Below are 9,950 nucleotides of genomic sequence, written 5' to 3' on the forward strand. Positions count from 1 at the left end.
AACAACAACAAAGAAAATAAAACAAAATAAAAACAAACAAAAAAATTGAAAATCAGGACTGCCCTGTAATAAATTTATACACTTATTTTGTTTAACTTCAATGAACATTCTTAATAATAACCACTTCATGAAAAACCCAGGGAAGTTTTTCCTTTGTTCACAGAGCCACTCCATCACCTAAAGATGAGATCCCTTTTCTTTTCTGGTTATACACATGTTTTCAGACATCCCCTTTCGTTAGAGAGAAGGATTGTACCAAGCTATAGTTGCACCCTATGAGACTTGTCCACTCACACACCCCTGCCCCGCCTACTTCACCACCACCAATGAGAGGAGACAGTAGGCTGGGTGCAATTCCTGCACCCTTCCATGTCTGCACCCCGTGCAGCTGCTCTGCTTGCACAGCCCTTGGTACAGGGCTTCTTAGAGATTTTCTGGAGGAATTTTTTGCCTTAACTTCCAAATGTATGTATCTAAAGATCATCTGCTGTGTGAAGATTAAATCCAAATACTGTTATCTAAACTTGGTGCAATATATTTTTTGTCCCTTGTACAGGCCTCATAAAGTCATACATTTATTTTTCATGCCACTGTTCTACAATAAAGGTTAATAAATGTTAGCTGAATTTGTGCTCTTTGGATTTTGGAAACGTACACTGCATGATTTGCTGTCTACTTATTATTTTTATATCATAGAGAAGTGTGTCTCTCATTGATTTGCATGAGATAAATATGATTTTAGCCACATTGACAGAGCCAGGTGGCAAAATGTGTTCTGTCTTAAACTTTCAGGACCTCAAAAACTCATGACTCAATAAACTGGTTAGTCTATAAGGTGCCACTTGCCTCTGTCAATGTATTTAATATCAAGTACACCAATACATAGACCATTGAGAGAGACCTACATGGGCTAATGTTCATATACATGAAGCGTCCCAATGGGGTAAAACATTGAAACTATTTGGATACCATGTAGGGTGATAATCTACTATAGGTAATTAAGATTAAGCTGTGGTGCATGGCAATTAAAGCAGAATGGTCACTTCACAACCCCTGGAAGCAGGCTGAAAAGCATTTGTAAGACAAACATTCAAGTTCCTTTATTGTCAGTATTCTGAATGAAGCAATATGCTTAAATACAGAGAAATGAAGATTAGCAAACAGGTTACAGGTGCTTTTTTTTCATGGCAAAACTTGCTTTTAATTTGATTTGATTCATTTTACTTGATATACTGCAATTACGCCAAAAGGCACCAAAGCAGTTTATAATGCAACAATTGTAATACAATATACAAAGGTCTGTTATAAAAAGTAGACCAATACACATATATAAAAACAAAGAAATAATGTATTCAAACCAAGATAAAAGCAGTACCCGACGTGGCCACGTTTCGCCCTCAGGCTGCGTCAGGGGTAAAACTACAAATAAAAACATAAAAATAGTGATAACATCATCTCAAGTTATATATATATATAAAGTCATAACAACAAATGATAAAATAAAGTACAATAAATGCATTACACATTCAAAAGTAAAATGGAGGAGGAGATAAGACAAGCCACTTTCCAAACATATAAAGGTGTATAAAACGTTGGATGGATTTAATCAAATCCAATAATGTATCAATACATACCTAAAAATCAGGGGTGATCAACATACCCCTTCAAAAAAAGCCTAAAACAAAATTAAAAAGATATACATTAATCCCATCTTGATCAGCCCATGTATCACAAACTCTACATCTTACCAGTCAGCTCAATTAAAATTCTCTTCATATCAACAATTGACTATATTTCATGGTGTAAAGCATTCAATTACTCACTGTTATAAATCTTCTACAAATAGACCACCTTGAATCCTAAAACTTTATCAGCCTTTACTATATAACATCATCAAAAGACATGGCTGCATAAATGAAACTAACTTTCAAAAGACCATAACTCATTCTATAGTAAATATACTTATACATCTCCTTTACTCCATGCTGCCATCTCCCATAACATCACATAGATTAAAGCTGACTACTTGTCAGCAGACACTGCTCTGGATCAAACTGCAACAGCAATACTATCTGTGCTGTGGCTTCCCTTTTTTTTTTTTTAAAGAGAAAACACTCTATTTCTCCCTCAATCACCACACAAGCTCATTCTTACTAGATATACTTGTACATCTACTTTACTCCATGCTACCATCTCACAAACATCACATAGATTCAAGCCAGCTACTTACTGTGCTTGTTAACAGACACTGCTCTGGATCAAAGTGCAACAGCATTGCCATCTGTGCTGTGGCTTGCTATTTTAAAACCTCATATCCAGGTCAAAGGTCATTACTTACTAAAAAAAGTCAAAAACTAATACCTTCACATCATTAAATTCTCAACACATACCTATTGCATAAATAGTGACAAAAAGAATAATCTATCTTAATAAACAAACTTTTAATCACTGCCAAACTGATAACATCATGACATCATAATGACAGACGTCAAGATAGGTTGTCACCTTTAACTCAAGCTTAGCTTCACTCTCACAATAGCACAATATGTAATGACCACAAGCTATGCTTCCAACATGGTAATGCTTATATATCAAATTGGTGTCTGAAACACTTTTAATCCAAAAAATGTGATGAATTGGACCATTTCCTTGATCCATAAATAATATATTAAAAATTTGTCTATAAAAATACTGTGTAGTCATTCTCCTGATTCAGTCCAAAGGGTTTCACTGTGTTGAATTTAAAAATCATTCTTTGCTCTGCTTGTAATAGTTGCCTGTCTGTATCTTCACCTCTCCAAAATGTTTTAATTTTTAATAATACAAGGAACTTTAATTCTTCAAAAGAGTGCTTCAAGTCATATATATGTTCAACTAGTGGTTTCTCCTGTATATTTCTCGTTATAGCACTTTTATGCTCAGCAATGCGTTTGTTAAATGCTCTCATAGTTTTTCCAATATACACAAGTCCACATGGACAAATCACTGCATAGACCACCTGTGTAGTCTTACAGTTGGAGTATTGCTTCAATTCATATCTCTCTCCTGTCATGGGGTGAATAAACCATTTAGTTTTCAAATTAACATTACAAAATGAGCAATTCAAACATGGAAAATGTCCCCACATTGGGTCATCTCTTATTAGTACAGGTAGAGCCGATGGTGCAAGACAATCCTTCAAATTCCTATTCCTTTTGAATGCTATTAATAATTCTTTATCAGAAAAGTATGGAATACTCTGTATCAATGACCAATGCTTCCTAAATATTTTAATTAAATCAGATGACATGTGGTCATAATATAATGTACATACAATCTTATCGTCTTTTTTCTTTTTCAAATCAATAGTAGTATGGAAGAGATCGTTTGTTTTTGTGACATTCTAAACAGCCCTTCTTCAATGTATTTCCTTGGGTACCCTCTTTGTATAAATCTGTTAGCCATTACCTTCATTTGTTTTCTGCATTCGTCATTATCTGAACACAGTTTCTTTACTCTCAAAAACTGAGTATAGGGCAGGATCCACAGAAGCTTAGCTGAAATTGGGTGGTGGGGTGAAGAGGGGTTGGTGGTTGAGAGGCTAGGATAGGGGAGGGCAGACTTATACGGGGTCTGTGCCGGAGCCGGTGATGGGAGGCGGGACTGGTGGTTGGGAGGCGGGAAATACTGCTGCACAGACTTATACGGTCTGTGCCCTGAAAAAGACAGGTACAAATCAAGGTAAGGTATACACATATGAGTTTATCGTGGGCAGACTAGATGGACCGTGCTGGTCTTTTTCTGCCGTCATCTACTATGTTACTATGTATGTTACTATGTTACGCTTCAGTGGATGGCTATGACAGCTACCATATTGTAACAATTTATTTCGGTCTGTGGGTTTTCTATATAATGTCGTCACAAATTTACCATATCTAAATTGAATTAATATATCTAAAGAAGGTATCTCCTTTCTGCTATAATTCATTTGAAACTTCAAATTTTTATCCCTTTTATTCAACCATTCAAAGAACTCTTTTAATAATGATTCATCTCCTTCCCATATCACCAAAATGTCATCAATAAATCTCCTCCATACCATGATATGTCTATTATACGGATTCTCTCGTATATATTTCTCTTCAAAATGTGCCATATAAAGATTGGCTACAGAGGGGGCTACCGTTGCCCCCATAGCTGTCCCCTTCACCTGTTTATAATATTGGCCTTCAAAAACAAAAAAAAAATTTCTTTTAGGGCTAATGTAATCAATTGCATGATAAATTCGGTAGGTACTCTTCTAAACATAGTCCTATGAACCAGTGCTTGCTTAATCACTAACAAGGCTTCATCTTGCGGGATGTTAGTGTATAGGAATTCAACATCAAATGTAACTAATAATATATTATTGTTGGTAACTTTTATCTCATCAAGTATATTAATAATATGTGTTGAGTCCCTGACGTAGGAAGGAATGAGGGGAATCAAAGGTCGGAGGAACATGTCTGTGAATTTAGAAAGAGGTTCCAACAGAGAGCCTATCCCTGAAACAATAGGTCTGCCTGGAGGATCCTTCAGAGATTTGTATATCTTGGGTAATATATAAATCACAGGTATCCGTGGGTGATCTACTTTCAAAAATTCGACTTCCCTTGGTGTCCAAAATCCTGCTTGTGATCCCAGAGAAATAAGTGAGTCAATTTTCGATTTCAAAGCTGATGTTGGGTCCCCTGGTAGTGGTAAATAAAATCTTTATCACTTAGTTGTTTCCTAACTTCATTAATATATTGTTCTTTTTCTATTATCACTACTGCTCCCCCCTTGTCTGCTTGTTTGATGACTATACTGTTATCATTCCTTAATTCTTCAATAGCTTTCCTCTCTTCCTTAGTAATATTGTGATATGGAATAGTTTCCATTTTTTCTACAACATCTATATCTTTTAGGACCATCCTTTCAAAAGCTAGAATCATCGGGTTTACTTGAACATGAGGTACACTCTCTGTAGTGAATGTGTTCTTATTAGAAAAAAACTCCAAAATACGTAATTTTCTCGTGAGTCTAAATAAATCTATTCTTGTGTTCAAAGCATTGTATCGTGGTGTTGGTATGAAAGATAATCCTTTATTCAGGATAGAAAGTTCATTTGAATTTAATTCTCTTTTAGATAGATTTATAACATTATGTGATTTTTGACACCCTTCTACTGATAATTTATTTGAATCTTTGCTCATTACTTCCAATAATCTTCTATTGGTTTTGTGTGTGGAAAAACACTTCTGTTGTTGGGTTGTCTGTTTATAGATTGCCTGTTCATTGAATTTCCTCTTCCTCTTCTTCCACCCCTCCCCCTCCCTCTCCCTGTGTGCCATATAAAGATAGGATTCAAGGTGGTAAATTTGTAGAAGATTTATAACAGTGAGTAATTGAATGCTTTACACCATGAAATATAGTCAATTGTTGATATGATGAGAATTTTAATTGAGCTGACTGGTGAGATGTAGAGTTTGTGATACATGGGCTGATCAAGATGGGATTAATGTATATCTTTTTAATTTTGTTTTAGGCTTTTTTTGAAGGGGTATGTTGATCACCCCTGATTTTTAGGTATGTATTGATACATTATTGGATTTGATTAAATCCATCCAACGTTTTATACACCTTTATATGTTTGGAAAGTGGCTTGTCTTATCTCCTCCTCCATTTTACTTTTGAATGTGTAATGCATTTATTGTACTTTATTTTATCATTTGCTGTTATGACTTTTTATATATATATGCACATAACTTGAGATGATGTTATCACTATTTTTATGTTTTTATTTGTAGTTTTACCCCTGACACAGCCTGAGGGCGAAACGTGGCCACGTCGGGTACTGCTTTTATCTTGGTTTGAATAAATTATTTCTTTGTTTTTATATATGTGTATCGGTCTACTTTTTATAACAGACTTTTATGTAGCAAGTAGACTGTTGCCTTTTTTGTTTTTCTTTTTATACAATATACAAATAAATAATGGTCAGGCAGTTTAAAATACTACAATTACAGTACAATACATAGACCAAAGAATAAGTTAAAGCCAGGTTTTCACAGCCGTACAAAATTGTAAATAATTACTCAGTAAAGGGCCAAGTTGACAAAAGGCCCATCTTATAGTAGTGGTCAATTCAGCAAGTCACTGCAAAATGGGCAGCGGAAGATGTTACTTGAGTGTTCAAGCATTCAATGTTATGAAACATTTGACAAGGTCATGCTTGATTTCAGCAGAAAACATTTTCTTACTGGCAACCTTTTTTTTTATTCTGTAGGGCAAGCTACAAGCTACAAAAGTGTATAGAAATATTGAAAATACAGACCACAAGTTTTTACCAGTTCCAGCCTTTCCTGATATAGTACTGTGCAGCCTCACTGATCCCAATCATTCCCTTCTTTTCCCCGCCATTAAAGATCTGAACTTGCCCCATTAGGAGGTTTACCTATATATCCCCCCCCACCCGTTCTGTGAAGAAATGTTTCTTTTTGCTATTTATGCGTTCACTGTGCTTGAGCCTCATATCATGAACCCTTTGTTTCCACTGAAAAATGTTCATTTGCTGTGCGTTGTCAATGGCTCTGGGATATTTGGCATACAGAAGACGAGAAACACCTTCCAAACCATTTACTAGATTTTCTCATTCTATGAATTAAGCAGGAAATGCAGAGAAAAATGCCTGTGAAACAACTTACCATAGATAAGTATATTTTCTCTGAGCAAAACCTAGTTCTATGGTCTCAGCTAGTTTCTAGTTTGAAAATGACCCTATTTGAATGTACTCAGTGTCACGTGTACTATATATATTTCCTGCAACATGTGTGCAGAGCTTGTATGGGTACATTCAGTGATGTGCTGGTAAATTGTTAACAACAGGCTCTCTCCTTGGGTATAGCCAGCCCTGCAATTTGGGGGACAGGGTGCAGAGGTAGACTGGGGGGTCCCAGTCCACCTCTGCACCCCCACATATTGCAAAGCTGGCTATACCCGTGGAGAGAGCCGGGGGGGGGGGGGGGGGGGGGCAATGCATTACTCTCTCCGGGAAATAAAAAAAGATTTAAATGCTCCCAGTTCCAATCTAATTCATGTTAATGTGGGATAAAATGCCATAAATAAGTAAATAAATAGATAGAAACTCTGAATGTTGAGCACCTGATTCTCATAACATGATGTCTGTTTTAGAAGCCCTTTACCAGGAGAGAAAAAAAATCTCTTCACCAATATAACAGGGTTAGGGGGTCCCTATAACCAGCCCCTCCAAATGACACACTGATTACGATTTATAACAAATTACTACTCTACCTATGAAAAGTTATTCCCTTATTATACTTCCTCTGTGTACATCCGTATGCACAAGCCGACATGTTTGAAAATACAACTTTTTTTTTACAGTTTCCTCCCCACCCAGCTATTCCAGACCTTCTCTCTGCTCCCCCGGTCCCTTGAGCCGCAGGGTCCCAGCATATACCTGAGGTCTGCCACCTTGGTGGTTTAGTAGATTCTTTGGAGCAGGAAAGCTCTCCAGTCTTTCCTGCCCGCTGCTGGTGCTGACCCTCATCCCGCTGCATCGCTCTTTAAAATGGCTGCCGAGACTTACAAGGGCGGCCTCGCAAGACTTCAGCGGAAGTCTCGCAAGGCCGCCACTGGAAGTCTCAACAGTCATTTTTAAAAAGTGATGCGGGAGGGTCAGTGGGAGGATCAGTGCCGGCAGCGTGTAGGAAACATTGGGGATCTTTCCTGCCCCGAAGAATCCACTAGACCACCAGGGTGGCTCCCTTCAGGTATGTGTTGGGACCCTGCGGCTCAGGGGGAGGAGAGGCAAACCGTCTCGACCTGCCTGAACAACCGGCTCGCAAAATGCTACAAAACCGGTGCGAGCCTGCTCCAGCACAGCAAGGAAGTGCATACATACTTTTCACTAAAGAAATACAGCTGGTATGTGCACATTTTTACTTTCAAAATTTCCTCTGGACATCTACGTGCACAGTTCCCTTTCATTGGGTGCATATAATTTTTCTGAGGTAAAATATGTATATAACTTTGAAAACAAAATCTATAAATATGGATGACATTTCAAACCTTTCCCTAAAATTCTCAGAATGCTTCCTCGACCTTCAAGTAAAGCTATACAATTATGGGCTCAGTGCATATAACTTTTTTCACACAGAGTATGGGCAATTTTATAGAAGTCCATTTCTGCAGGTAAATCACTGCTTTATCTGCAGAAATAGCTTTGGAAATGACCATAGAAGAGACTAATTTGATAACAAGCTTCCCAGTTTGTGGAGCACATCATAAATTATGCCTATTTCCTCACAGCAAAAGTTTTGCAAAATTAATATGATGCACCATCAAATAAATCTTATGGACTTGACATTTAAAATAAGACGAGCTTCTCAATTTATGCTCCAAATCTATGTCCTATTTTCATCCAAATTGAGAAGCATAAATTTTCAGCTGAAAATCCGTCTTAATTTAGAAGCTTAAAAGTTTAGGCCTGCCATTCATTTGTGTAGATTTATGAGCCTAGTTCTGAAAATAAGTGCTAAGCTACTAATTTTTCCCCACCCTAAATCCACCTCTGTTGTCTCCCACTTTTTATGCTCCTAAATTTAAGTTTAGTGAAAAATTGAATAGAAAGTTATACATTCAGCCCTAGATTTTCAAAGAGGCTGATTCAGGTATGGAGGAGGGAATGCCATAAATTGTGCTTAAAAAGTGTCACTAGAAAAAAATTGATGCTAAGCATGATTTTATAACGGGTGTGTGTCATTTATAGAATCACAATTGGCACTGATTCCCACACCTAACTTTTGTTGGCAAACTTACACCTGCTGAAACCTTGTGTAAATACTGGCACCCAAGTAAGGTTCGCTAAGGCAGTATTCTGTAAGTGTGTATATATTTCTTAAGCGTACCTGACATGCTCATGCCTCCCATGGCCACACCCATTTTGAGTTACACACTATGGGGGCTTTTTACTAAGGGACACCTAAAAGTGGCCTGTGCTGGTGTAGGCGTGTGTTTTGGACGCGCTCAGGTCCATTTTCTCAGCGCGCTTGGAAAAAAGGTATTTTTTTTGTGGCCGAAAATGGACATGCAGCAAAATTAAAACCAGCCTGCATCTATTTTTGGCCTGAGACCTTACTGCCACCCATTGACTTAGCGGTAAGGTCTCATGCGCTAACCAGGCAGTAAGCGGCCAACGCGCGTAAACTGTTGATTACTGCCAGGTAAGCGCCATGTAGTAGAAAATATTTTCTACTATGGAATTACTGCCCGGGGCATGCGGTAGCCAGGCAGTAGTTCCAATTTGATGCGCATTGGACATGAGTAGACGCCTACGCACCTTAGTAAAAGGGCACCTATTAGAGGTGAGTGCCATGCTTTATAGAATAGTCAACAATGGCACCCTTATAATTTCAAATAGTGAAGGGAGCATTCAATTACTCTTTATATATATGCTCAACTTCTCTGCTAATTTATCTCTAATGTATTCAGGTCTATATAATCAGACAATCATAATAGGATCATCAGATCAACGTATCCACCTCTTAGATGGCTAATACATTTCTTCATGAGCCAAGCATTTTTATAGAGGGGAAACCGTAATCCTCATTAATCCCATTCATATATATTTTTATTTATTTATTTATTTAAATTTTTTCCATTTACAAGTTACACTTATAAAACAGAAAACTGGCGAATAATACATTTACATATTAATTTTGACAAAGAAAAAGAAAAGCAATAAAGCTTTCTTAAGCCTTCTTAGACCACAATACAAAACAAGGGGGCGAAGAACTCATACTAGGAGTATATTTAGAAAACATGAACAAAAATCATAGCAAATGGCCTGACCTTAACCTGACAATTTAAACTCCGTCTTTAATATGCAGTCTATTTAATAATTTTCTTAGCTTCTATAAATGATCTCAAAT

This window comes from Microcaecilia unicolor, chromosome 8, assembly GCF_901765095.1.
Source record: "Microcaecilia unicolor chromosome 8, aMicUni1.1, whole genome shotgun sequence".
Taxonomy (NCBI): domain Eukaryota; kingdom Metazoa; phylum Chordata; class Amphibia; order Gymnophiona; family Siphonopidae; genus Microcaecilia; species Microcaecilia unicolor.